This window comes from Echeneis naucrates, chromosome 2 (assembly GCF_900963305.1).
Source record: "Echeneis naucrates chromosome 2, fEcheNa1.1, whole genome shotgun sequence".
NCBI lineage: Eukaryota > Metazoa > Chordata > Actinopteri > Carangiformes > Echeneidae > Echeneis > Echeneis naucrates.
The window spans coordinates 829,249-856,898 of record NC_042512.1 but is presented as its reverse complement, the minus strand read 5'-3'; the positions used below and the strand labels follow the sequence as shown (position 1 = coordinate 856,898).

The following is a 27,650-nucleotide window of genomic DNA, read 5'->3' as shown; positions in this document are numbered from 1 at the left end:
AGGTCATACCTCCGAAGAGGAAGCAACAACCTTCTAAGAAGATTTATGAAGAAAGGGAGGATGTCGAAGCGAGATTACTTCGTTCATAAATTAACTCTCAATGTGTTTGAGTTTCTTGTGACTTATAGCTTGAATATAAATCATTCACTACTTGCAGCTGTGTATTCTCACCTTTAGAGCTGCAAGATTTTGTAACTAGGGACCACCCTAAGGAAATAAAAAGAGGGGAGAACAGAAGAGATACTCCAGAGCGGGTAGAGAGTGTCACTGAGCACATCTCTGTCTGTTCTCCTTGCAAGTAAAATGAGCGCTGTTGTCCTTTGTCTTTCTTCCCTATGTGTTTTATAATGTTCTAGGTAGCTTAAACCTGACAAGAAACTATTCACTACAACTTCCAGATAAAATACTGATAGATTAGGTCTGTAAATAGGAAGAAAGGAAGGAAGGTAAATTAACAGCTCAGTGTGATCACTGTGATCCTGTTCACACATTTACAGATCCTCACCTGCTGAACTCACTTCAGGGAGACTTTGACACTTTCCAGCTTCATGTGAAGAGAAGAAGCTGCTTGTTCTCCCTCTTCAGTCCTGGTGTCTGTTTGATCTGAGGAAAAGTCACATCCTCATAACTTCAGAGTTCAATTTTAAAAAACTTTAGTGACATGAAAACCGTTCTAACCTGTGTTAGAAACCAAATCAGTGCCAGAGGACTCTTTGGGATGGTGCTGTGATTCTGCAACAACACCTCTAATCTCCTGACCCTCAACTCAGCAGAAGAAGATGTAAATGTGCTGCAACAATGTGAACTTCTAAGTCTTGATTAAATTTTAAAATATCAGTAAGCAGTAAACAAATTATTCAGATCCAACAACAACTATGTAATTCTGAGTTTAACCAACAGATGGAGCCATGAGAAATCTGGATTTCTGTATTATTTCAATATTCAATTCTAATTTCTACTATTCATATACCTTAGTAATTGCCAAAGAGGACAATATCATGTAATAAAGAGGAAAATGATGTAAAAACAAGACAAAACATAAATGTCCAGGGGCAAGTGTTTCTTATTTTTTTGTATTTTGCTGTTTGCTTTAACCTTGAACTGACATCTCTTTTCTAATCATCACCTTCTTCTCTACTGTCTTCAGTTTAAACTTCCCACTTCCATGTTTTTTGGTTTTGTTATTAAAAAGCAACAGAACTGAGACAATGTTTTCAGGAGTCACAGACCTTGAATATTACATGTATTCAATCAGTGTTCTTATGGACTACGGTGATAAACAATAAAAAATATTTTCCTAAGAAATTATTGTTAGCTCATCTTTGCTCTGGAACATAATGGAAAGATTTTACATTAATGTTACTGAACCAGTTTTCTTCCTCATTACAGGAAACAAACAGGATGTGATGAAGTTCTACTATCTGTCTACTAGATGAAGATAACCAACACACCCTCAACGACCTGGTTTGCATTTAGTTTTGTATTTTTCTTTGGGAAAAATATCATTATTGAATAAGTATGCAAAGAAGAATATGCTCAATTTTACTGAAGAGGAAACAGTGATTGATCATACTGACAAAAGAAAATTATTATTATTTGAAAGCCCATGTTCTGATCCTCACAACTAAATGAAACAAGATGAATGGCAGAAAGTAACTTTAGAAGAGAACACTGTTAATCCTCAGCGAAAGATTGTCACGGAAATGAAAAAGAAGCAGTCTGATTTAGAGCTGTGGCCAAGAAATACATTACTGCTCACAACATTAGTGTGCAATGCTGCTAGAGGAGGAGAGGGGACCCTGCTGCTCTCTACACTTGATGATCCATCCTTATCACAAAGAATAATAATCTGACTGATGTAGATCGTGCATGTTTCGGTTTATCGATCCTTTAAAGATCCTTATCAGAATTATTAAAGTGTATCGTGAAATTTTTCTCAGGATAGAATTATATTCATTCTTAATATAAAAAAAAAAAAAGAATTGCTCACACTTCACTATCTTCAGCTTTTCTTTTGGTGAATTGTCAGATGACATTCTGCTGGTTTAACTGATATCATGCTGATGTTTTCAGCAGTAATTTTATGAGTTCATGTCTTCAACACAAAAACTTTAAGAGATCTTGTTACTAAGTAACCACATCATCCACAACCAACCCTCTTTATCTGGAATCTGAACAGGGAGCTGTAAGGAGTTTGATGGTTCATCATCACGATTAAAGCATTCACTGACTGCAACATTTAAATGAAATTAACAGTTTCCTTTAATAGTGAACATTAAACAGAACTGAGCAGTTTGTGTTCTTTTATCACTTTGTCTATCTCCCTGTCTTTTTGTCATGTTCTTCAGCTCTTCAACAGCCGATCTGAGTTAGTAACTCTTCTTTATATATCTGAGAAGGTAGCTGGTTGAAAATGATCATCATGGCCCCAAATATGAGCATCAAACTGTCAGTTTTCAAATCAAATTTGTAAATGCCAATTCCTAAATAATAAATAATAATTTATTTTTAAGAGTCAGCAGGAGTGAAGTTCAGTATTTCATACGTCACTGTAGCTAAATCTTTTAATATTTCCATTTTGTTGACTTTATAATCTGTCTTCAAATTGGTTCAACATTCACTGACACAAACAGGATGAAGGCTGTTGGTTACGTTACCTGATGGTCGAACTGATCTTCATGCAGCTGATGAGTGAAGGTGAACTTTAACTGCAGCTTCCATGAAAAAAATAAAGACAATATCTACATGTATATCTGACAGCAGGTTTTCTAAAGTTGTTGATCCAAACACAGTCTGAGCTCTCTGTGTAAAACTGAATATGACTTACAGGAAAATCTGATACCAGAGCAGCGCTGAACTTTGGAATGAATTGAAGTCAATCATTAACAGACAGAAATAATCCACATCAGGTAGATCACAAAGCTCCAATGGCCTTTGATTTATATAATGTGTTGTACAATATGGGACAAATAAATGAGCCTTTATCTTTTAATACTAGTAGAAAACATTATTACACATGCTCAGATTCACAGTTATGTTTGTCTACAATGATCTGATTAGAAATGGCATAATGTCATAATATATAACATTTATGAAGATGGTATAGTTTAAAGAGTGTTTGTCTACAGTGTGTAAGGGGACAGTTTGTTTTTCTACAGTGTGTATCTAGAGTTCTCCGGTGAGACACATAACATCTTCAGCATCAGCATATCAGCAGATCACCCTGGGACTAGACCACTGCAGATCAGGGTGTCTCTTCAAAAGATGCTGCCTCCTTCAAAGAGCTAAGAGACACTGAGGAACCAGAGGCCTGTATCACAAAGATGGATTAACATGCCTGGGATCTGTTTTAGTGATCCAGCTTCACTTACCCAGACATCCACAATCCTGATAGGTGGTCTCACAAAGCTGTTATCAACTTGCAAATTGAACCCTGGTTTTCCATTTAGATTGTTGCACGTTCACATACAAGGGGCTGGGTTTGCTGCATCTGACCAACCAACCCCATGGAAAAGACACAAAACTGCATTTCACAACTATAAAAGTAAGGAAATATAAAGACTATAAATCAATAATTAGAGTAAAAAGCAACACAGTTGCAGCTGCCAGAAGCCACAAAGAGTTCTGGAATATAAATTGACTCTGTCAATGAGTAAATTACTGAGATTATAATATTAACTCTCCAGCACATTCAATATAAACACACATTATACAGCCCTGACCACTGTTGTATCCAGACTATGCTGACTGCTGCTTTTCATGGAGAGCAGCACTGAGTCTCTAACATTTGGATGTTGCTAAGAAAAGAAGTTATTTAGCATTGTCTGAAAAAACACCCTGAATATGTTTTGAACTACAAATGAACTCTCCTCTGTCTATTCTTCATTTCTTGTTTGTCACAATTCCAACCCTCCTCCTTTATCGGGCTAAAGAGAGACAGAAGCATCTCCACGTCCTCCCCCTGAACACAGGAGCCAGCCATTCATAACCAGATGTGGACAAACCTCCTCCCCACGTAGGTAACTAAGTTACTGTTTCCATGCTAACGTGGATAAATTACCTGATTAAGATACGTTAGCATGCTAGCTAAATTAGCTATGTTAGCATAACGACGTACCGACCTTAAACAAGGAGGGCTCTGCTAATCATGTCTATTAAATGATGTTTAAGAACAGTTTCACGTCCAAACAGAGAAAAGAAAACTTTACAGAAATTCAGCGTTTGAGTTCTCATTAAAGTTCTTACCTGAACTCCGGTGAATATTTGCTACAGGTGCTGCAGGAAGACGGAAGTTTGTTTCAAAACTCACGAGTGGTGAATTTCCAGCATTTAGCTTGCAGCAAAACTTCCTGAACTTGTTTTCAGCACTGCTCCTTTTTTCAGTTCAGTTCGAAGTTTTATTTCATTTTCCATTTTCCTGCAAAAGGTCGAGCTGCAGCCACGTTAATGACAACGACAACTGAGGGGACACATGGGAGGAAGTCACCAAAATGGATGGCGACACCTGCTGGTGAAATTCACGAAGCATTTGAAGAGTTTGAATTCACTGATAAATAATAAATAATCTAATAATGTGAAAATTAAAAGTCTGATGCTTTAAGTATTTCCATAAGCATTTTCTGTCTTCTAACTCTTCTCTAGAAACAGACAGGTAGAAGCTAAATTCCTGCTGTTTTATTGTTCTGTAAGAGCTGAGAGAATATATGTCTGTAAGTGTTGTTGTACATGTCTGTATTACTGCCATGTTGGAGTTGGAATAAATTCACTGATGCTTTAAAATGATCGCGGTACTGATGCTAATCCCGTTAGCCGGTCTATGGCGTTTTCCATTGTATGTTAGCATTAAATGGACATAACAGACTTTTTGTTAAGATAAAATGATGGCAGTAATGCTGGTTAAAATGACTTTGAATGCTATTTTAAATATATGTGTTTTCAGTCATTTGTGGTTTTAAGTTACTCTTTCATTTTATAATTCTCTTTCGGTCGAAAAAAGCCGAGTCCAGTCGAGGAGAGCCGAATCTTCAGAGAATCCGACATTGACATAGATATGAAGTTTTACAGGTGACCAAGAAGAGACGTTTTCTTTGCTCTACAACGTAACTTTGTGAAAATAACATGTCTGTGGTTGTTCTCTGATCCCTCCTTCGTTTCTTCATGTCTTCTGTTTGTGTCTCTCTCTCGGAGTGATGTTGTTACTGAAGCCGACTCTGACCCCTCACTGAGCGGGTCGGTGCGGAGAAACACTCCGTTACCTCCGACAGCTGAGCGGTATCGCTTCTCGGCCTTTTGGCTAAGATCAAGTGTAGTATCTGTTCTTATCAGTTTAATATCTGATACGTCCCCTACCCGGGGACCATATATTAAATAGATTTTGGAACAGGGAGATGGAATAGGGGCTTGCTCCGTCCACTCCACGCATCGACCTGGTATTGCAGTATCTCCAGGAACGGTGCACTCCCTCTGTGTGTTCAATACAAGTCCTGTTCAGCTCAACATCACCTTAAACATTGTGGCAACATCCGTCCCCTCAGAGAGAATCTGCTCTTTAACCCTCCTGTCGTTTTCACCCCCCGCCCCTTACTTTAGTGTTCCTGCTCTGTTTTATCTGCTCTTAAATTAACACAAAAAAACATTAATCACCACCAAGTTTTTATTTAACACTCTTTAGCTGTTAAAAATGTCTCAGAGTGGTTAACATGAGTAACTGCAGTGAAAATACAAATAGGCACTGAAAATGTATTCCAAAATGAACATGTGATGTAAAAAAGAAATAGAATCCTAGAGAGAAAACTCCTCAACATGAAGTTGTGTGTGTGTGTTTGTGTGTATGTGAATTCATGCATGAGTGGCATTTGACACTCAGGTCAGAGTGGGCCGTACAAACATAGACGTCACATTTGCAGCATCTCAGGCTTGTTTTGTTGTCTCTTTTCAGACCCAGGTAGGTTTGGAGGTCTACCAGGTCCAATTCTCTCCAGATGTCCCCAAACACACGCTTCCCCTCCAGGTTTGTCATCTCCAGTATAATTCCCTCGATGGACTCTGGGAAAAAGAGTTTGAAGCTGCGCTTCCTCACAACAAGAAGGTGCCCTGTCCTTTGAGGAGGAAACTATTCAGGCTAGAAAATGCTGAGTCATGGGAGATTTGCTGTGCGTGGTTGTTGTGGCCGAGTGGTTAAGGTGATGGACTTGAAATCCATTGGGGTTTCCCCGCGCAGGTTCAAATCCTGCTAGCAACGATTGGTTGTTGCCTCATGCTTCTTTAAATTAATCTCTTCAGTGCTGCTGCAGTCCTGGTCATATGGGGTTTGTACTGTTGGAGTTTCTATCTTCACTCCCAACACAGCACAGGAATCGTGCTATGTTTTAGGAGAAATGGCACTTCCTGGATTGTCTGAGGACACTAAAAACAACTTAAATCTCCTCCTTAACACTTTAAAGTTACATCCTCAGCCTGATCACCTGGCTCCACCTACATGTAACTCCACACAGAAAGGCCTACACGGACAATTTAGAGCCACCAACTGACTGAAACATGATGTTTTTGTACAGCAGTATGAAAACTGGAGAAAACCACAACCACTACATTGTTGTGGCCGAGTGGTTAAGGCGATGGACTAGAAAATCCATTGGGGTTTCCCCGCGCAGGTTTGAATCCTGCCAACAACGGTTAAAACATACTTTTGATTAAAATATGCTTACCACTATACCACCATTGCATGTGGCCGGATCAACCCAATGTTGCACCAATGGCCACCATCACTTCGAGTTACCGATGTGGGATAGATCCTCAGGACAGTGTTGCGCTTTGCTTTACCTTGTTGTCTCTCTGCTAGCCTTTGATGGAAGTTCAGTCCACAAAAATGGTTGTATGAAAATTAGAATGCTCCCTGGTGGTCTATTGACTGGGATTTGGTGCTTGTGAAGTTCAGTCCTTAAAATTAATGTCGTGGCAATAGCACACTCCCTGGTGGTGTAGTGGCTAGGATTCTGTGCTCTCACTGCTGCAGCCCGGGTTTGATTTTTGGTCATAAATACAGGTCATTGACAAAACTCCCTAGCTAAAGCTGATAAAGCTGCTAATGCTACCAGACCATGCAGGGGATGTAGCTCAGTGGGAGAGCGTGTGTTTTGCATGTATGAGGTCCTGGGTTCAATCTGCAGCACTGCTAATGAAGCACAGGAAGTACTTATCTTGTCTAACACTCTGATCTCTCAGTTATCCAGTCAGCATAGTCATCCTACCAAAATTTAAATGAATTACCAAAAATTAGCTGTCTCTGTGGCGCAATTGGTCAGCAGGTTCGGCTGCTAACTGAAAGGATGGTGGTTGGAAGGTTGGATGTTCTGTAAAAATCTGCATCACATTCATTCTGCCTAATCTTTATTTTCATCATTTCATATGTTTTGTTGCGTTTCAACTCCTTAACACTTTGAGCTACAGAAAGAACAAGAGCAGTCGCGCCAAAAAAGCATTTCAAAATAAAAGCCATTTTCGATTATTTTATTTGTATCTTGAGCTCAGATGTAGCAAAGCGCAACAATGCTGTCAATAAGGATCTTTCAACATGTTTCATTGATCATTCAGTATGGACCTAAAGTCAGAAGTTCACGAATTGAACCCGGGCCTCTGGCATGGGAAGTGAGAATTCTACCACTGAACCACCAATGCTGACTGCATAGACAAACCCACCTCCAATATGATGGCAATGCAGAGTAGAGCATAGTCAATTCAGACGTCCTCGTCAACAGCGTTTGCTAATTTATTCCATTAAGTCAAGTCAAAATTGGTTTAAATCATAACACAAATGCTCTTAATGCCAGGTTATCTGTGCATGCAGTGAATGTTCAGTATTTAAATATTAATTACAGTATTGTGCGACGTACCATGCAAGTGAAGTGACTGTCGTCATGTAATGCTGCCATTTTGATTCACGGAATGACAGAATTTTCAGATGAAACAGTAGCAATGACTCCTTTGGCGTTACCCTGCTGGGCAGTGGGAGGATGGAGCACATCTGGAGGGTCCAGAGTGCCTACAAGACCTGCCAGCTGTTGCCTTCTACACCAGGACAGGGGAGCTCACAAGAAGAGGAGGTTACTGATGTGCCAGGAGCTCTACATCACTGGAGTCTTTTCACCTCCACAGGTTTGTGTCTGTGAAACATGTTCGTTCATGTGTTGTGTAATCCAAGAGAATTCTTATCAGAATTGGCAAGCCAGGAGAGACATTCTCTGATGGCTGCAGACTCTGCCCACTGTGAGCCCCCCAGCCCCAGAATGCTGGAGAAACAGGACATGGTAGAAAGGAGGGCCGCCCTCTACCAACAGTGGCAAACAGCTGTCTGAGTGAAAAACCTCCCCTGGAGGCGTGGGTTCAAATCCCACTAAATCTAAATCTGTCAAAAGGTCATTTCCCATCTGTGTTCTTTGATCTTACACTATGATCTGTTGGACCATGTTTCCTTCCTTGACAGTAAGAACTAAGGAAAGCTGCTCTGACTTGAACAGGTTCATTTCAGTGTTGTGTAACTCTTTATAAATGTTGATAAATGAGGTGTGGAACATCCTGAATCCTCATGTGCATGAATTTGCATGCAAACAACTTTATGTTGAGGAGTTTGGTCTCTGGTTATCTACTTCTTTGTTATATGTTCATTTCAGAATACATTTTCAGTGCAACAGGAGGTTTTAAGGGCAGATTCTCTCTGAGGGGACTGATGTGCAATCATGTGCATGGTTGTTGTGGCCGAGTGGTTAAGGTGATGGACTAGAAATCCATTGGGGTTTCCCTGTGCAAGTTCAAGCCCTGCCAACCATGGTTAGTTGCTTTCATGGACCAAGTAATGGAAAAACATCACAGACTGTTTGTCTGCGATATTTCTCATTTCAGCCCACCTGGTGTTGGTATCGTCTTTCACTGTGATCTCTAAATTTTGTTCACAGGGAGACCAAAAATGCCTGAATCAGCTGATTAGTTTTCATTGACAAGAAACAAACTAGCAGTGGTGGGATTCGAACACGGACCTCGGAAGGGACTGGAGTCTTAATCCAGCGCCTTGGACCGCTCGGCCACACTACCACTGCATGACCGTCTAAATTTTTGCTGGATGTTCACCACCGACTTCTCCAGTCTAACAGTGAAGGTTTCAAATCCAGTTCAGTCCAAATAGTTCCAGTTTTGATGTTGCTTCTGTCGGCAGAACTCAAAGGTATCTGGCAGGACCATGATTGTCTTTGGAGCTTCATTAACAGAGTGAACTCTACTGTGGAGGTCATGAGAAAAAGTGGGAGGAGTCTTTGATCTCTTTGATCTCTGTGATGTCATTAGAACTTTTGTGACATCACAGAATCAGCATCTCCTTTGATGGTTACTGATGGAACAGGAAAAGGTCAGATCCTGATATAATCTTGTGAATCCACAAGTATGCCTTTCTTTGTTTGTGTACCAACAGCCTGAGCTCTGGTTCTGACTTTGTTTTGATGAACCTCATTATTTACACACAGCACATTCAGGACATTAATGTGACAGTTTATTGCATGCGAACTAAAATCCTTTGTTATTTGTCACAGTGGACTTGGCTCATCATATTTTGCTGACTAACTGGTGTTGGAGTTGTGTAGAAAAAACAGAAATATCTGACAACAGCTTTGAAAGCAGATACAGTCGGTCCAGATAAACTTTGATTTAACCTTAAACAGGTTTCAAGGATCTTTAGAGAGCGTTCAAGAAGGAACTAAAGTCAGACATTTATTCTACCTAGGACAGCAGGCTGCAACATGGACAGGCAGGATTCGAACCCACTACAAAGATCTGACATTCAAAAACACCCACACACAAAGTAATCATTAACGCCCTGAGTCATCATCAGCAAACATCAGCTGCTGTTTTCACCCAGGTGGCTGCTACATGGGTTAACAAATCCATTCCATCCTTTCTTTATGGACTACAAAGGTCTGACATTCAAAAACACCCACACACAAAGTAATCATTAACACCCTGCATGGAGTCATCATCAGGTCTACCATTTGAGCTAATTCCCCTGAAGGTCACAAGTTTAACCCATGTAGCAGCCACCTGGCTTTGCTGATGATGACTCCATGCTTCATTTGTTGGTGTGTGGGTGTTTTGTTCTGAATGTCGGATCTTTGTTGTCAATAAAGACAGCATTAACAAAGATGAGAATGAAAAGGAACATTTCCTCCAGTCTGTCACGCCCCACCTGTCATGTCTCTATTCCCCACCAGTGGGGTGGAGCCCACACTTTAAGAACGGCGGCCCGATAAGCATCCAACAGCATCACTGAGTCAGGAGCAGCACAGTGACAACTGTACATTTAGTGTGACTGAGTGTTATTTTCCCATTTGTGTTTTCTTCCTCTACGATACAGACACAGACATGGTTTCAGAGACAGACTGCAGAGAAACTGTCAGTACTGATGCTGAGCTGCTTAAAGTGTCTGTCTTGTAAACAGAACATTCTGCATTCAAACCCCAGCAGAGCTTCACTCTCAGTGGAGTTCCTGCTCATCACTGAAACAAAGTGATGAAGTTTAGTTCAACAAACTGCAAAGGGCAGTCAAGACATTGATAAATGTTGCACTCGCTGAATCTTGATGAATTTTATTTTGCTTCATACAAAAGTTGCTGTGGATATTATCTGTCAGACAGATCCAGCACCTCAGGAGGTCAATCTCACTCCTTCTGTGATTTTATTTATCCGAGCATTGAATACTGGATTTTTTTGACCAGCCAGAGTTGTCTTTCTGAAGCGCTAACTGACTGATAACTGGCCAGACCGAAAAAGAGTGCAGGAGCCACATTTTGGCAGGACAGAATAAAAAGCTGGTGTATTTACATTTATTCTTCACACACACACACACACACACACCCTAAGAATTAAAACATTAAGACAATATTCATAAATGAATTATTCCTCACGGTTTGCCCTACTGCAATAATTATCTAGAAAAAGACACAATTATTTTGGCACTTGGATTTTGTAAATTCAATATTGACAAATGTTGACAGTGTTTCTTGGGACTATTCTTCTATTCAGCTCTTCAATTTAATTTCTTTGTTATACAAAAATCTGAGTTATTACTTATTTGTACAATTATAATAGTTGATATTACTATTATTATTATTATTATTATTATTATTATTATTATTATTAACAAAAAGGAGAAAAATCCCCTAATATGGCAGTGCATGGATTTATGAATGAAGGCATTTATTTCATCACTTGCCCTATGACCTTTGTTGGACTTCCTTTCCTCTCTCCAAATTTCCTTGGAATATGCACATATACACACACACACGTAAAACTATTTTTTCTCTTTTGAATCAATAGTACATGTATAAGCAATCCACACTGAGAAACAAAGGACATACATGGATTGTTGTAAGATTCCACACTGGGGTTAAAATCAGTGACAAACTACTTTGCAATTTTGTATTTCTTATTTACTTTACTGAGGAGAGTCTGAGCTGACTTGATCAACTGCAGTGTATTCTGTTTGCTTAATTGATTTCTGCAAATGATTACTAGAAAAGAAAAGAGACCTTTACAGGAATATATATATATATATATATTTTGGTCTCTGAATGATTAACAAACTGAGTGCTCAGGAGTAATCAAACCACTAAAACACAAATTGCATTTGCGACAAAATTAACCTTTTAAATGAAATAAATAACTAAATAGATCACTATTTGTCTGAATATGTTATCATCAATTATATATTAGGTTTCAATGTTTGATAAGAATAATTATCAAACGCATTACATAAAGCTTTGTGTATAGTCCTTTACTCTGTCTTTTCCCGGTCAGCCTATGAGACTATTTGGAGGCTGGAACAGATTGTGTAAGTCATTGAGCAACTGTCTTGTTCCTGTAAAATCCACAGCTCTCTGTTTAATAACGTCTCAGGCTCCAGTTTTCACTTGAATTTGGAAGTTCAGAGTAATGAAGATACAATGCACATGATAACCCGAAGCAGTGTCCTATTTTTATGGCTTCTGACCTTTGTGAAAAGTGACGGTAAGATAAAGTACTTGGTGCAATACTTATTATTTATTTTTTATTATTATAGTATTTTTTTCTTTCTGCTATCTCACAGATTGTACACTCAGCCAGTTCATAAATGGGCCCCTGTATGACAGAAATGTTGAAATGGTCTGCAGTCCAGAATAATTGCTGGTTAACAGATTCAAATCAAAATATGAGGAAATATATTTTCTCAGCTTCAAATAACCCTTTTTTTCAGCCATTAAATGCAGACCAATTGAGGCTGACAGTAATGTTCAGGTGTTTGGGGATACAGACGACGCAGCCTATGGCAATGTGATCTGATTTAACTGCAGGTTCTATAGTGAAGTTCTGTTTGGGCCATCACACATTCACTGCAACCAACACGGAGAATGGAGTGACAACGTTCCAAAATGCAAAGTTACAACTGGCTGAAAGGAGGAAAACAAAAGACAGGGGAAGACAGAAACACACATTTATGCTTAAAACAGCTTTAACCAACACTACTGCTCCATTGTAACACAATAACAACTCACAGAAATCAGTGAGAGACCTCACAGATAGTGACTGATTTCTGACTGAAGTGATACAGTCAATGATAATGTAACGTGCTCCCTTCCCAAAGTTCAGATGGCATATTTGTCCCAAAACCAGGAATGTCTACTGTGCTCCAGATATTTATGCCCAATTTATCTCCAAAAAATCCAAACACATTTTACTGATAAGCGGAAAAAACCTTCAACCAGGTTAATCAGTGGTTACTGTGATTTTAGCCTTTCCTCATCAGGAGTAAGGACTGTTTTTTTTTTTTTCTTGAACAGAGGTCACATGTCTGAAACCCGAGATTGAAAACGGTTATGTAATGGGAAATACAGAAGAATACAAGCCAAATGAAATCCTGGAATACAACTGCAATCAGTTTTTTAAGCGCACAGGGGGAAGAGACTCAGTGTGTATAAAAATAGGTCAAAGAGCAGAGTGGAGCCCCACACCTTCATGTGAATGTAAGCACGAATCCCGTGATGAAATTCACAAATGAAAGTTGGTGATTCATATATTGATGTCACGGATATTTTGTGACAAAAAACTAACAGAAAATATATTTATTTCATTACGAATGCAGTGATGACATGTAAACTGCAGCTTCCACCAACTCCAGGAACCAAGTATGACCCTCCTTTCAGAAATGTGTTTCGACCTGATGAATCAGTCTTTGTAACATGTGGAGATTATTACTATATTCATCACCCTCAAAACACTTCAGCAGAAGTTACATGCAAAGACACCGGCGAGTGGAGTTTACAACCACAGTGCAAAGGTAAAGAAATCCTTGGGCTTAAAACAGACTGACTCCAGTTCAGATGCTTTTTGAACTTGTTTTGGTTGTTCATCAACACCTACTGACTGATATCAATTGGATCTTGGTTACTTGAAATAAAAATGTATTTCTCTTATTCTAGTGGTTACATGTAATCTGCCGGACCGAAACAGAAATCATTTGCAAATTTGGATGTCCAGACAGGTAGGCCGACTTGGGGCAGTTGTAAGTTACAGATGTAAAACAGGCTACAGCAGTCCAGACGGCCAAACAACCCGGGCCACATGCACCAGAGACGGATGGAGACCCAATCCACTCTGTGAAGGTACTGTTAAGTTTACCTTGTGTTAATGTCTTCATGTAACTGCAGTTTGTTTTCTACCCAGATCTATGAAAATGGTTGAATAAGCTTTGATATTTATACCTTAATATACACACACACACACACACACACACACACACAGCCATCACTCATTACATTTTAAATGTGTCTCAGGTTCATTGAAATTATTGGCCTTTACAGAAAAGGCAAGTAATGCAGCTCTGTAAAGCCTGAACAGATCTGCAGAATATGTTTCACATTGTTTGGTGCCCAATAAACAAAGCAAAAGCAAAAGTCAAGAACACAGAGAATGGAGTGACAATATTCCAAAATGCAAAGGTACGACTGGCTGAAAGGAGGAAAACAAAAGACAGAAACACACATTTATGATTAAAACAGCTTTAACCAACACTACTGCTCCATTGTAACACAATAACAACTCACAGAAATCAGTGAGAGACCTCACAGATAGTGACTGATTTCTGACTGAAGTGATACAGTCAATGATAATGTAACGTGCTCCCTTCCCAAAGTTCAGATGGCATATTTGTCCCAAAACCAGGAATGTCTACTGTGCTCCAGATATTTATGCCCAATTTATCTCCAAAAAATCCAAACACATTTTACTGATAAGCGGAAAAAACCTTTTAATGACAATTTTACTGAATATAATTGAAACATCAAAATCTTCCTCTCCAACCAGGTTAATCAGTGGTTACTGTGATTTTAGCCTTTCCTCATCAGGAGTAAGGACTGTTTTTGTTTTTTCTTGAACAGAGGTCACATGTCTGAAACCTGAGATTGAAAACGGTTATGTAATGGGAAATACAGAAGAATACAAGCCAAATGAAATCCTGGAATACAACTGCAATCAGTTTTTTAAGCGCACAGGGGGAAGAGACTCAGTGTGTATAAAAATAGGTCAAAGAGCAGAGTGGAGCCCCACACCTTCATGTGAATGTAAGCACGAATCCCATGATGAAATTCACAAATGAAAGTTAGTGATTCATATATTGATGTCACGGATATTTTGTGACAAAAAACTAACAGAAAATATATTTATTTCATTACGAATGCAGTGATGACATGTAAACTGCAGCTTCCACCAACTCCAGGAACCAAGTATGACCCTCCTTTCAGAAATGTGTTTCGACCTGATGAATCAGTCTTTGTAACATGTGGAGATTATTACTATATTCATCACCCTCAAAACACTTCAGCAGAAGTTACATGCAAAGACACCGGCGAGTGGAGTTTACAACCACAGTGCAAAGGTAAAGAAATCCTTGGGCTTAAAACAGACTGACACCAGTTCAGATGCTTTTTGAACTCGTTTTGGTTGTTCATCAACACCTACTGACTGATATCAATTGGATCTTGGTTACTTGAAATAAAAATGTATTTCTCTTATTCTAGTGGTTACATGTAATCTGCCAGACCGAAACAGAAATCATTTGCAAATTTGGATGTCCAGACAGGTAGGCCGACTTGGGGCAGTTGTAAGTTACAGATGTAAAACAGGCTACAGCAGTCCAGACGGCCAAACAACCCGGGCCACATGCACCAGAGACGGATGGAGACCCAATCCACTCTGTGAAGGTACTGTTAAGTTTACCTTGTGTTAATGTCTTCATGTAACTGCAGTTTGTTTTCTACCCAGATCTATGAAAATGGTTGAATAAGCTTTGATATTTGTACCTTAATACACACACACACACACACACAGAGCCATCACTCATTACATTGTTTGGTACCCAATAAACAAAGCAAAAGTCAAGATAGGGTTTTTTCATGTCTACCTGTAACCATACACACAAACAATTATTGGTAAAAAATTTTTATATATTCAAACTTAATTATAGAAATGTATTAGTATCATAAGATTGTTGATACTGTGATTGTAAAATTGTTATTATTCATATTCTCTTTTGGTATGAAGTTTTGTTTGAATAATAAGCAAATAGTGCATTTTAAAGCTGACTTGCTGCAAACTACCAAAGAATGAAGACGATATGGGAAATGTCTTCACATAAAACATATATATGCAGTATAAAAAAATTGAATTATATTGATATAAACCATCCCGTGCCTGACTGAAAGAGGAAATGGGACACTTTCACTTAACCTAGCCGAAGTGAATATGTTACCACAACACTACAAATACACCACGAATAGCAAGTCTTGCAAAAACAAATCATACATAAAAGTAGCTCAATGGGAAGCTGCAGGAACTATACAAGTTATGTGCATGATCAATATATATTAAGTTTTGATACTGAACATATAAATCTTCCCCCACAGCTCACACTCGCGATCACTGAAGATGTGTGTCCTCAAGGTCCAAAGGAGTCTCAGTATAATGACTGAAAAATTTCTATGTGTGTTGGCTGATTATTGAGAGAAACTGTATTTGCCATGTGCATGATTCACACTTACATACATCATCCTGACACATATAAGCAGGCCGGTTGAATGACTGAAGCTAACAATCATTTTTGTGATAAGTCATCTGAAATTGTTAACCTTTGGCATTTTGAATAAAAAGAGGAGAACATTACAAGAGCTGCATTGGTGGTTTTGTTCAGCATTTTTATTTGGAGTTCAATTTATACGCCTTCATTGTAATTTCAAGTTCATTCGCTCTGTTTACACTTAAATGCCTTAAAGGTCAAAGGTCAGTAGTGACTTCAGCTTTCAGCAATAGGATGCATCATGGCATTACATTTTCTTTGTCAGTGATTTTCATCATTTGTATGGTGTAAATTTGGATCAATACATAATCTTACAAATGATGCAAATGACTCAATACAGTTTTTTAATAAGCCAATCTATGCAGTTTTACAAATGTGTAAAAAGCTATTCAACTAAATAATAGCTGATGATGGGTCTTCTTTTAAACCGTATCTTGTTTTTGTTTTTTTCCTCTTTGCCCGACACCATTCTTCCACCACCAATCAACACGCAGATCTGCTCCACTTCTCATTCTATTTCAAACACAGAGGTGTTGTTGAAATTAATGGCAACAAGTTAGACCTTAAAGCATTCTATGTGTGTAAATCAGCAGGATGATGAATCTTTTGCAACAGTTGGGTTAAAAGAGTCACCAATGTGGATGATCTACCTTTAGGTGCTTCTCTTTAGCACCTTCAAAAAGGCATTGTTTTGCAATGACGTAATTCACAACTGCTTTCAGTAAAATAGTTGATGCTTTTTGCTTGTTGATTATTTGATGTAATTTAAGTTACATTTTAGCAAAGTAGCATAAGACGAAGCAAACCGCCATCTTTGTTTGTCTGTGGTGAAATGTAGGAGTTGGTGTGTGATCTTTAAATCTTTATCACATTTAAGATACATTTAAACTCTGGGCTAATATATTCTGGCATATCATAATCGACCAAAAAAGCATTTGAACCATTTCATGCTCTGAGTGTTGAGCATTGTTGTATAATAAACACAATTATCTTTGGTTAAATATACATGGTTTTCAAGGAAATATCAACATATAATTACAACTGTCTAATATAAGTTAATAGAATTTCATACGCAAATAATGTTATATAATAAATAATATAATTTTGTGATGTTTTGATGTGATGTGGAGAAACTGTCAGGATTTGGATGAAAGATACACTGTTTGGTTCTGAGCTGATCATTAATAATCAATCGATGAATGTAATGCCATGTTGCAATCATTAATGCCTCACTGTGATGATTCTGTGTAGTACAGGAAGTGTCCTGGGTTGAAATCCCAGTCGAGCCCATAATGTCTTGTAGCCAACAGAAGTGCCTCACTCTCATGACTCTTACCAAAGTTTGTCTCCTATGAAAAGGCACTCACCAATTTCCTTCTGCTCAACACAGGACCATGCAACAACATTAACATTTTCTCTTGTCTACTGCAGCCAGGGCCTCGAACCCTCGGTCTTCTGATCCAAAGTCAAACACTTTATGGCCCATTTTAATGTCCTGTTGTCAGTTTAGTGTCTGTTCTTGTCATATTTCATTGCTTCAACATTCATCAGGATGAAGGCAGCATCAAGCAGCAGAGGTCAGTGTTGGCCATGACCTGAGATCAGATCCACCTTCTGTGGAGGAGATCTGAAAAACCTCACTTGTTTCTGTAAAACAGACACTGTTTCACCTGTAACACACACTCAGTCAGACCAACAGCAGGCTGCCATCCACAGTTCATCACTTTTATTGAACAATCCCCAGCATTGCTAAACAAGCACAGGAAGTACTTATTTTGTCTAACACGCTGATATTTCAACCAGCACGCTGAGATAATTTCACAGCTACCAAAGTCGTGTGAACAAACTAGCAGACAATCGGTCACCTGCCAAGATAAAAATATATATAATCACGCTGTGCACGTGCAAATGAAGATCATTATATGCATCATAATCATGGACCAGCAAAGATGGTGACAGATAGAACATCATGTTATGTCAGCACCACAAAAGTAGTACAAAGAAGTACCAAGATGTACAGAGGATGTGAAAATATTGCAAAGTAAGTGGCTGACCATCATGACTCCTACCAAAGTGTGTCTCCTGTGAAAAGCAGTCAATCACCAACATCCCTTCTCCTCAGCACAGCATGAGCCACAAAACTGCCATTGCTCTTGCTTCAGTTGCCAAGATACTGCAACTAACAACCAGACAGCAAACCTCACACAGCTCCATAGTGTAACAGTTAGCACCCTTATTGACTGAAAAGCAACAAATGGGCTCATCCGGGATTTGAACCCGGGACCTCTCGCACCCTAAGCGAGAATCATACCCCTAGACCAACGAGCCATGTGGAGCACTGAGTTCATGACAAAAAAGTGGGAGGAGTCTTTCATCCCTTTGACGTCATTAGAACCTTTGTGACATCACAGAATCAGCATCTCCTTTGATGGTTACTGATGGAACATTTGTGGCGTTTTTTTTTTTTTTTTTATTATTTACACACAGCACATTCATGTGACAGTTAATGTGACAGTTTATTATATGCTAAAGAAACTTTGGTAAGAGTCATGATGGTCAGCCACACATGTTGGGGATATTTTCAGATCCAAAATACATCCCTGTACATCAGAGTGGTGCTGCTACGGAGTGTTGCATCAGTGGCCACCATCACTTCAAGTAACCCAAATGGGAAAGATCCTTATTGACAGCATTGTTGCGCTTTGCTACATCTGAACTAAAGATACAAATAAAATAATCTAAATTGGCTTTTCTGATTTGGCTGATCTGAATAGGTTTAACGTCTTGCTTGGGAATCAACCTGCAAAACTGCCCCCATGTTCTGGAAGGGTAGATGTTGCATACTGCGTCAAGATGATCTGCCAGTGAGACGGCCTGAAAAATAAAACACATGGTGTTAAAGATTTCTTTGTGAGGTCAATAGCACAGCTTCTTAAGTCACAATCTGTGGAACATGCAAAACAACTTCTACGTACCATCGCGACTGACTCTGACTCTTCTGAAGCACCAGCATCAGTGGAAGTTCAAAAAAATGAAAAATGGGCTCTTTTTCAAACATGAAAGGCCAGTGAGCTCAGCTGGTTAGAGCGTGGTGCTAATAACGCCAAGGTCATGGGTTCAATCCCCATACTGGCCACAAGCAGCCTCTCAGAAGTTGATGTTGTTCTCTCCATAGACTTCAATGCAGTCTGAAGTCTTTTTCCAACCAGTGGAACTGCCCCCTGGTGGTCATTAGAAGTGCTGCTTAACTTAGCAGATACAACAATAACACAAAGTTACAATGATCAGAGCAAAGACTGCAGATTGATCATTTCCTTTATAAGTCCAACAATCCATGAGGGGAGAAAAATTCATGGCACCCAGAGTGAGAAGCAAACCCCAAAACTAAGGAGCACAAATGCACATTGCATTTATCATACAAGACAAAAACACTTTTATTGGTTATTTATGCACGCAAAAGTTTTACCTGTCGCATGATATCAGAAGCTAAAGCTGCCACACCATGCAGGGGATGTAGCTCAGTGATCAAGATGGATCCAGTCAAGTGCTGGTAGAGACGATGGAACAGACGATAAACTGACAACAGGACATTAAAATCAGCCACACTCAGAGACCACGTGGCCTAAAGGATGAGTAGTCTGCCTTTGGATCAGAAGGCTGTGGGTTGGAGTCCCTTTGTGGTTGGTCAGAGGTGTATTACAGGTGAAGGGAATAAACAATTTGAAATTTACTAAATATCTTTTTATCTCTCATTTCGGCTTTAACTTAAGAAACAATGCCTGGTAACGTGGGTAGAAGATAATATAATACATAATTAAAAAACAAAACTCTGTCTTCTGCTCTATAAGACATTACTGGGACAAGATTCCATCACCTTTGAAATGATTCAGTTGCCTTTGAAGTGACTGTGATGTCATTGGCTCCCCATAATTCCATGTAAATACCAGCTGGCAGACAGAGTCACATCACAGTACATGCACAGGAGAATTACAGCGAAGCACACTGACAAACACAAACATCATGCCAAAGAGGATGAAGATCGCACATGGAGGCCAAAATAACGGCAACGCAGCAGAAGAAGGCCTGCTGAGGGAAAATGAAATGATAAAAAAAAACAAGTGAACTAGTTGTTGTGGCTGTGTTGAGCAGATGGAAATTTGGTGATTGCCCTTTTCGTAGAACATTGTTTATTATTTGATCACTGCCTGAGCAGAGGATGGTTTCCATCATCCACCTCTGGGTTTTGGGCCCAGCACTCTTCCACTGCTCCACTCTCCTTACAGGTGATGTTACCAACCTGTGATCTTGATGATGATGATTTGTTTACTTTGTGCATCAAATCTTAAAAAAAAAAAAAAAATCCATCAATGACGGAGAATTCTCGGTTAATGCAAGCCCTGGTGGATTTGGCCATGCATCACAGAGTTTAAATGGAGGAGAGTTGAGTTTAAGAAAGTTTTGCAATTTAAAAATGAAGAAGTCTAAATATATCAACTCCCATCCTTCTTCTGCACTGTTATGTTCTAATATGTCTCTGGCTCCACCTTAAACTTTGCTGTCTTACTGTGCTATGCAACATGACAACGGGCTCGTCCGGGATTTGAACCCGGGACCTCTCGCACCCGAAGCGAGAATAATACCCCTAGACCAACGAGCCTTGTACAGCAGGAGATTTATGGAATTTAAAATGTTCTGAGGGGGAGAACTTTTCAGTCATCAAAAATCGCACACAGAGCATTGATCATACACTACAACATTTGGTGCCCACACACTCCCTGGTGGTCTAGTGGCTAGGATTCGGCGCTCTCATCGCCGCGTCCTGGGTTCGATTCCCAGTCAGGAAAAACGTTTTTACTGAAAAATACAGGTGATTGACCCCAGAACATAAATATGTCATGATACCCATGCACCTGGGGGGTATTTCAGGTAGGAGTTTCAACGAACTTTGAGTCTATCCCTGAACTCTGAGATGAGAAACTCTAAGTATCTGGTTCCAGAACAGCTGATCTTAGTTGGTTCAATCAACTCTGAGTATGTTCACCTTGAGTTGCGCACATGCACAACCTCGATAAAAGCCATCATCAATGGAGTCCCGTCAAGCTGCTAAAGCTACCACACCATGCAGGGGATGTAGCTCAGTGGGCGCCTAAATCCAGTGTCGTTGGTCAGTGTTTCCTGTCAGAGTTTCAGTATAAAAATACATCATACAGCCCTGACCACTGTTGTATCCAGGCAGAGCTGACTGACTGACAATGGGACATTACCAAGGCCCAGTGACCACGTGGCCTAATGGACAAGGCGTCTGACTTCGGATCAGAAGACTGAGGGTTCGAGTCCCTTCGTGGTTGGGCAGTTGTGTGAAGGTGAACAGACTAAACTGTGTCCATTTTACAGAAATCAGTGAGGTTTTTCAGATCTCCTCCACAGAAGGTGGATCTGATCTCAGGTCATGGCCAACACTGACCTCTGCTGCTTGATGCTGCCTTCATCCTGATGAATGTTGAAGCAATGAAATATGACAAGAACAGACAATAAACTGACAACAGGACATTAAAATGGGCCACACTCAGACCCCACACGGCCCAAAGGACAAGGTGTTTGACTTTGGATCAGAAGACCGAGGTAAAGATTTGTGTTCACAGAGATCACAGAGAGTCTCTTGAACGGCTCTTTAATATGAATGATGGGAACCAAGTCACAGCCCCCCCACCATTTTTCTATTGGTGCCTCTGTGCCAGCAAATAAAATTTTGTGAGGGATGACAAAAGAAAGACACAAAAGGTGAACTGTGATGGCAGTAATCAAGGTGTGAACACAGTCTGGTAACTCTTCAGGGAAATACACAGAACAGTCTGTCTTTTCTGGACATGTTTGGTGTTTCTAACACAACACAGCTGCTTGTTAACTTTCTACATAAATGCTTCTCTTTGGGGGTGTCCTGCTCAGAAATTCTGTAAAAAATGATGATGATTTGCTATTTTAAATTGATTTCTTGGGATCAGCTGCAACAACACAACCCTAATCCCTAATCACTGCAGTTAACAGTCCTCTCATCATATGCTAACGGTCCTCATGAATTTAAGAGGATCGTTGTCTGATCATTCTGTTCTTCAAACTGTTACCAAGACCACAGAAACTTCCTGCTGAAGGAGGACAACACATTTATTCAACAAACTGGAAAAAAGTCCAGAGTCACAATTAATTATCCAACGTGTTTGTTGACTTGATTGACTTGGATTCAGTAAATGCTGCTTGTTGGGGCAGCGTTAACTGACAAAGACAATAAAGAAGTAAAGAATCAATGTCTTCTAACTCAGATCACATCAGTCAGAGACACTGTTGATTCCTTTCTGCATGAGCGTTTCTCTTTGGGGTTGTCCTGTTTGCAATTTGGACAGAATGTTTTATTTATTTCTATTTATTTTTAGAAATCAGCCAAAGTCATGAATTTGTCATAAACATTTCCCGAACATGATTCATGATGATTCATGATTCACGCTGCTGTGTCCTGGTATGAAGCACAGTGGTTCTGTCAATGTGTCCTTTCTTTCTTCTTACCTTATGTTACCTTAACTGTTAAATTCAGGAATAGCTACTTTTTGTTTTTTTACTTTTTTATTTATTTCCACCGTTATCTACAGTCATGCTAATTCTCAACTGAACATTGATGATTCAACAACATCTTCTCTTTGGGGTTGTCCTGGTTGGAATATTGAGGAAAAATTAGTCAGCAGGATTAGTTGTGTAATGTATTAATTTGTCATCAGCATTCCCCCAACTGAAGCACAGACTTGTGTTCTGAGAGCAGTAAGTGCTATTAGTTGGGGTAATGTTGGTGATTTCAGAAGTTTTCCTTCCTTTACCCATTTCCCATTAGACTCTTAGAATCTAACTCAGACCACTTCAATCAGAAACACTGATGAATTCTTTGTGCACAAGTGCTTCTCTTTGGGGTTGTCCTGGTTAGAGTTTCAACAAAATGATCAAAATTCCCATTTTGAACAGATTTCTCCTGATCAATTGAAACAACACTACCCTAATCAGTAATCACCAGAGTTAGGTCAGAATGAAAGCTTAATGTGACTTGATGAGAGACATTGATTATTTTCTGGATGGATATTTCTATTTTCTTATCTTTTTCCCCTTTCAGTTTCTGGTCTTTCAGTCCTGGAGCCATTTTTTCTTCAGCTCTAACTCAGAACTCTCCAATGAGACACACTGATGAATTTTTGTGAGTAAGACAATACGTTCAATAAGTTCTTGGGATCAGTTACCGGCCTGGAGCTGCATGTAGGGTGGAGCCAGGTGCTCAGAGTGAGGAACACACGTGCTCTCCCCATCGGGGAATCGAACCCCGGACTTCCGCGTGACAGGCGGAGATACTGTCCACTATACTAACGAGGAGCTGGACAGAGAAACATCACGTGATGTAACTAAAGGAGAATAAAGTTATTTCCTCCCAGTTTCTATCCAGAATCATCATCAGCACAGCTTCTGTCAGGAACATCTCTTTGTTGATGACAACATCTGGATTACAGATGACACATCAGACTGATATTCTCTGTGTCATGGTGTTCAGAGATTTCAGCAGCTCACATCCAACACAGAGACTCTGAGCAGGCCCACCTGGTCTTAGACCCAGACCCAGACCCAGACCTAAATCCAAACCCAGGAGACAGAGGTTGAGTGAGTCAGTGAGGAAGAAGCTGCTCGTTCTCCTTCAACAGTTTGATCTGAGGAAAAGTCACTTCCTCTTTTCAGGAATCAACTTCTACCATCTGTCCACTAGATGGAGATAACTGAGCATCAACTTAAAAATCCTCCGGTCTTCCACATGTGAACTATAATACCAGTGAATTAAACAAAGACCGTCCCTGGGTGGGCTCGAACCACCATCCTTTCGGTTAACAGCCGAATGCGCTGACCGATTGCGCCACAGAGACATGATGACCAGTTCCTGTTACAGCCTGCTGTTCCAGCTATAATTATCCTAAATGTTGCTCCTTTGGTGTCTCACAGAGATCCTGCCTGTTTGGGAGAGCGTTACATTAAAGATTTAAAGGTCCCTGTTTCAATCCTGGGTTTCAGCAGCTGTTGTGGGTCCTTTTGTTCGCTCCCCCAAATGAGCTATTTCAGCACAGCACACAGTAGAAATGACTTCTCATTATTGCTTCCATGACCTGGAAGTGGAACTAAAGGTGTGTCCCTATCACCGGCCTTGATAATGATAACTGAGCACCAGTGAGTGCTCTCATCCTCTTAGAGTCCTAACAACAGCACTCAGCTGTGTCTCTCCCCAAATGGGAAACTTGGTCCATAAGAGGAAGTAAATGTTGTTGGCAGGATTCAAACCTGCGTGGGGAAACCCCAATGGATTTCTAGTCCATCGCCTTAACCACTCGGCTACAACAACCACAGGGAGGAAAGCTCCCGTGACTCAACATTTTCCAGCCTGGATAGTTTCCTCCTCAAAGGATCGATGCCCACATTCTCCACAAGACTTCAGCTCTTTGGAGATACAGCAACAAGTGAACTAAACACAGCAGGTCTCTGGGTGGGCTTTGGAGGCTTTTGGTAAACAGAAGCAGGACTGTTGTTGTGTACGGAGCTTTGACTGTTACCAAACTGTTACCTTAACAGGTGAAGGTTCATTCTGATGGAATGAACTGTTTCTACACAAGCTGCATGAATGTGACACAGAGCTCATGTTTAAAGTATTTTTCTTCAGTACTCTTATTGTGTATGGAGCTCTGACTGTTGACATAAGTGCAGGTGACCTAAATTCAGCAGCATCATCAATGTCCTCATCTCATCCAAAAGGCTTCATCAGACAGATCAGTGTTGCAGGAGCTCAGAAGCTATCTGGTTAGCTAATGCTGCCAGACCATGCAGAGGATGTAGCTCAGTGGTAGAACATGCACTTCCCATGTGTAAGTGTTTCCTATCTATAACATCTTGCATTATGAATGAGGCACTGCTGGGATTTGAACCCAGGATCTCCTGTTTACGAGACAGGCGCTTTGACCAGCTAAGCCACCGCACCACTCTGAAGTACATGTATATGCAGAGGATCAGATTGATCATACACTACAACATCTCACATCCACAGCGCTCTACTCAACTGTTCTTAAACAACATTTAATAAACACGAATAGCAGAGTCCTCCTTGGAAACTTAAGTTTGTTCCATCTAACTCAGCTGTACTCAGTCAGCCTGTACAGAAGATTCAGTAACAGCTGAGTTATCTTTAGTCCAACAACTGCTGTCCATTTCTACCACAGGGAGCCACAGGCTTTAGAGTTTTCAGTCCTAACCCTTGATTGTCAAGCAATCATATTCCCATTTTATGCAGATTTTTCATTAAAACACACACAACAATCTTGAATTGTTTAATTAAATCTAAAACTGTTATGAATGACAGATTTAGAGTGCTAACAATTACACCATGGACCGTCCAAATTTTTACTGTATTTGTATTTTTACTTTTATCATTTAATATGTTTTGCTGCGTTTCAACTCGTTAACGCTTTAAGCTACAGAAAGAACAAGAGCAGTCGCACCACACAAGCATTTCAAAATAAAAGCCAATTTATATTAGTTTATTTGTATCTTTAGCTCAGATGTAGCAAAGCGCAACAATGCTGTCAATAAGGAACTTTCCTATTTGGGTTTCTTGAAACATTTGGTGCAGCAGGCAGCACGTCAGTCTCATAATCTGAAGGTCATGAGTTTGAGCCTTATACGGGGCACAGCTTCAGTTAATAATGAGAATTTAGTGGTTGGGACTAGAACCTCAGTTCCTTTAACATGCTTCGATGATATATTAGACTTCTATGGACCATTTCACCGCTCTGCATAGACAAGTATAAAGAATGACACAACAGGTGTCATCTCACTATTTTCCAGTTTAAATGCACAACAGCAGCATCCAGCTTCTCTGTCAGAGAGTTGTGAAGTTCTGTCTCTGCATCAACACCATGAACCACAAAATTATCATTGCAATCTCTGGACAAGAGAAACAGTAATTTTGTGGTTGTTGCTGATCCACTGACCTCCTTGACCTCCTTAATTTTGTAACCTCTGCCATAAATCCATACAAAAAAACCAACGACTTGCTGTGATTAGTTCACTTGTTGCTGTATCTCCAAAGAGCTAAAGTCTTGTGGAGAATGTGGGCATCGATCCCACTACCTCTCACATGCTAAGCGAGCACTCTACCATTTGAGCTAATTCCCCTGCCATGCTAGCACGCAAGCTCAGCTTTGAGAAAAGGCCGCTTTAACAACATCAACAGGTTTCAAAGCTTTTTCGAGAGAGTTCAAAATAATTAAATTTTTCAATCATCTGTATTTTTCAGTAAAAGCACTTTCCCTGACCGGGAATCGAACCCCGGCCGCAGCAGTGAGAGCGCCAAATCCTAGCCACTAGACCACCAGGGAGCGTGCAGACAAAATACCTTTGTCCCAAAACCTTACAGCAGTAGAGGTGAAAGAAAATCTGTCCTTTCACACAGTGAAGGTTCCAATGTGAAACCTTAACCTGTCGACAACCTGTTTTGTCCACTCCACACGTGTGAGCAAGTGCAAACTCTGAGCCTCCATGTGATCTTATCAGATCGTGGTCATTGTGTATTGGAATGACTGGACTCACTTTGATGGGCAAATTTTTCAGCTTCTGTCGTCAGAATGGCTGAGCGTTCGTTCTAAGGTGCTGCGTTCAGGTCGCAGTCTCCCCTGGAGACTCCAGGACAAGTATCAAACATGACGAGGAGGCCGAGTGATTAAGGCTATGGACTGCTAATCCGATGTGCTCTGCACGCGTGGGTTGGAATCCCATCCTCGTTGGTGGTTGCGTTAGTCTTTCCATGTTGCAACAACAACATACAGTACATACAAACATAAATGTTACTGAGTGTTATTTTTCCATTTGTTTTTACTTCTTCTACGATACAGATACAGACGGTTTCAGAGAACAACTGCAGAGATGACCCTTTCAAACCCACGCCTCCAGAGGAGACTGCGACCTGAACACACCGCCTTGGACCGCCCGGCCGTCCCTGACTGTTTTTGTCAACCAGAGGAGCCCCCTGCTGGTCATTGGATAGACTGCAGGTGGAAGTCTCAGTACTTTTTAACCTGCTCATAACCAGGCAGTGTTCTGCTGGGTAAGTTTGGGTCTAAAAAAAAGAAACTACTTATCGCCCAACGTGGGGCTCGAACCCACGACCCTGAGATTAAGAGTCTCATGCTCTACCGACTGACCTAGCCGGGCTGCTAAAGCTGCAAAAAATTATCCTAAAAATTCATTCATATATATTGCCAAATCTTAACAAAGTTGAATCACACTGAGTAACAAAAGGTAGTTGTCTCGTTGGAGTAATCCACAGACTGCCAGATGCTCCAGCTGAGGCTTGAACTCACAACCTCAGCATCTCTCTGCAGGTTCCTGTCCACCATTTCAGTTAGCAGCCAAACACACTGGCTCATTGCCCCACAGAGACTTAATG

General features: G+C 40.2%; 1 protein-coding gene and 13 non-coding genes across 14 annotated transcripts in view; 6 read left to right on the top strand and 8 right to left on the bottom strand.

Annotated features, from left to right (window-relative positions):
* The window catches only part of LOC115053664 (NLR family CARD domain-containing protein 3-like), a 284,587-nt gene that overhangs the window by 44,481 nt on the left and 212,456 nt on the right, over positions 1–27,650 (top strand). The window lies entirely within an intron of this gene.
* LOC115058039 (U2 spliceosomal RNA) lies at positions 5,274–5,463 on the top strand. The gene has a single exon (XR_003842014.1). It is a non-coding gene; the product is annotated as a U2 spliceosomal RNA (small nuclear RNA).
* Positions 6,160–6,241, top strand: trnas-uga (transfer RNA serine (anticodon UGA)). The gene has a single exon. It is a non-coding gene; the product is annotated as a tRNA-Ser (tRNA).
* On the bottom strand, positions 18,401–18,472 carry trnap-agg (transfer RNA proline (anticodon AGG)). The gene has a single exon. It is a non-coding gene; the product is annotated as a tRNA-Pro (tRNA).
* Positions 19,207–19,280, top strand: trnai-aau (transfer RNA isoleucine (anticodon AAU)). The gene has a single exon. It is a non-coding gene; the product is annotated as a tRNA-Ile (tRNA).
* trnap-cgg (transfer RNA proline (anticodon CGG)) lies at positions 20,730–20,801 on the bottom strand. The gene has a single exon. It is a non-coding gene; the product is annotated as a tRNA-Pro (tRNA).
* Positions 20,917–20,988, top strand: trnae-cuc (transfer RNA glutamic acid (anticodon CUC)). The gene has a single exon. It is a non-coding gene; the product is annotated as a tRNA-Glu (tRNA).
* On the top strand, positions 21,420–21,492 carry trnar-ucg (transfer RNA arginine (anticodon UCG)). The gene has a single exon. It is a non-coding gene; the product is annotated as a tRNA-Arg (tRNA).
* On the bottom strand, positions 23,477–23,548 carry trnad-guc (transfer RNA aspartic acid (anticodon GUC)). Its single transcript has one exon. It is a non-coding gene; the product is annotated as a tRNA-Asp (tRNA).
* Positions 24,014–24,087, bottom strand: trnan-guu (transfer RNA asparagine (anticodon GUU)). Its single transcript has one exon. It is a non-coding gene; the product is annotated as a tRNA-Asn (tRNA).
* trnas-aga (transfer RNA serine (anticodon AGA)) lies at positions 24,476–24,557 on the bottom strand. Its single transcript has one exon. It is a non-coding gene; the product is annotated as a tRNA-Ser (tRNA).
* On the bottom strand, positions 25,114–25,187 carry trnat-cgu (transfer RNA threonine (anticodon CGU)). Its single transcript has one exon. It is a non-coding gene; the product is annotated as a tRNA-Thr (tRNA).
* trnaa-agc (transfer RNA alanine (anticodon AGC)) lies at positions 26,308–26,380 on the bottom strand. The gene has a single exon. It is a non-coding gene; the product is annotated as a tRNA-Ala (tRNA).
* Positions 27,343–27,415, bottom strand: trnak-cuu (transfer RNA lysine (anticodon CUU)). The gene has a single exon. It is a non-coding gene; the product is annotated as a tRNA-Lys (tRNA).